Here is a 1,911-nt window from a genome sequence, read left to right as displayed (position 1 = left end):
CCACATCAATAAAAAAAAAAAAAAGGGCACAATCAATTAAAATACAACACCGGTCCTTAGAAGTGTTTTCACATCTAGATTGAATTTGCTTTTTTCCTCTTCCTCTTTCTTACCAATAATAATAAAAAAAGCATTTCACTGAAGCAGCACTAACAAGGTGTTAATCATAATTACCAAACATAAAAACCAAAGATTGTGCAGTTTAGTCTAAAATTGAAAAAAAAAAAAAAAAAAAAAAAAAAAAGATGCCATAACTTTGTGAGCTGGTCACTTGTCAACAAAAAGCCACGCCTCAACCGGATGATAAAAATTTGGGGATATCCGCTAGGCCACGCCCCCTTGTCCTATGGCAACAATCGAAACCAATGCAAAACAGCCCACCGTAGCCAGTGGCCACCAGATGAATCCATGCATCATGCTCCTGGAATCAGAAGTGTTCTGTTCTCATCACTGGACTGGACAAGGGAGGCGGTCCGAATGCATCTAGATGTTGCTAGAGGGGTTTGGCTCATCCCATCTGACAGTGATGCAGCTTTAGATTATCTTTTTTTTTTTTCGTTTCATATTTTCTTTTTTGACATTTTGGTTACAAAGTTATACTGCTAAAAGAAGTGAATGAAAAGGCAATGCAGGGAAGGGAGTGTGCACAGTGCATGATGGCAGCTTGAGTTTTCACGAGGCCGCCTGCTTCTCCTGTTCAATGGCTGCAGACAAAGAAGAGAGTAAAATTCAGTTCGATTCTGTGTAAACGTCATTTGATAGCACTCTAAAAGAAAATTATGAATTATAAACTAAGGGCATAGATATCATAGCTTACTGTAGCTATGTAATACCAGCCAGTTTTGTGTTGTAATTCTTACTTTCTTTAGATGGCAGTGGGTTTTTCTCCTGAGTCTCAGTCTTCTTCAGCTTGGTTTTGTCAAAGCTGGTGACCTCCTCAAGGTTTGGTTTGTCAGACATGATTGGTTGTCTGCTCAAGGAACAAAAGAGAATACAAATGTGATATCTTTCTTGTCTGCAAAAAGCTAGAGTTGCTTCTCGAAACACCAGAGGCAATGAAGCTCTAGAATCCTATTGTTCATTTAGTGGAGATTTGCATCACATCCCGCTAATGTTCCTGACACTGCTACACAGCACTGAACAAAACCGCACCCTTTCTGCATGGCGTCTGAGGCAGCAAAAAATGAATATTTACATAACAAAAGCAGTTCCCACGCTGAGGTTACAATATGAATAATTAAATGTGATAGCATTTATGTTTTCTTTCTCTTTCTTTCTTTCTAAGGTAAAAATCCTACATACTTTTGCTCAAGATTCTATTTCTTTCGTGTGCACGGCCAGGCAAAGCATTCTGACTGCCTTTCGCAAAATGTGATTGCATTGTGGAAAACCACCGCCCTGTACTGCTTTATCACCCACAGCACACAATGCTGCCGTTTCTTTCAACGCCCTCTTCACCAATCACACTTTATAACGCATTAACAAACTGTGCTTTTGATACAAGGCAGCAATTGTGCCATATGACATAATGAGTCACATCCTTATTAATGCATTTGCAGCACGAAGAGGCTTAACAAAGAAAATAGGTTAACCGCCTTGATCGCCTTAAGGTATCGAGTTTAAAGCAACATTTGCATATTCTTTATTAATATTTGTAACATTCTGAAGATGTTTGAACACACCGCGTCTTCAAATACAAAAGCATATACTTTTTCCCCAGAATTATTTGGAGAAGAACAGATTTCACGGTCAATAAAAATAGTGCTACAACGATTTGCATTTTTAACACGACACCAGTTGCATTATTTCATATGCGTAACTCTGAAACACGTACCTTTGTAGACGGATTACAGTTTGAAGTCTTCAGCTGAATAACGTTGCAGTACTGTGGCGCGCCAATGCGCAAGCATC

The 1,911-nt window shown here is 39.0% G+C and overlaps 1 long non-coding RNA gene across 1 annotated transcript; it reads right to left on the bottom strand.

The window, feature by feature from the left end:
• Positions 1-208: 208 nt before the first annotated feature.
• LOC109093923 lies at positions 209-1,911 on the bottom strand. Its single transcript, XR_002018457.2, has 3 exons — positions 1,835-1,911; positions 861-970; positions 209-704 (listed from the first exon to the last, which is right to left on the bottom strand). It is a non-coding gene; the product is annotated as an uncharacterized LOC109093923 (long non-coding RNA).

Source organism: Cyprinus carpio, chromosome A1, assembly GCF_018340385.1.
Source record: "Cyprinus carpio isolate SPL01 chromosome A1, ASM1834038v1, whole genome shotgun sequence".
In the NCBI taxonomy this organism is placed as follows: Eukaryota; Metazoa; Chordata; class Actinopteri; order Cypriniformes; family Cyprinidae; genus Cyprinus; species Cyprinus carpio.
This window is presented reverse-complemented; position numbering and strand designations above follow the sequence as displayed.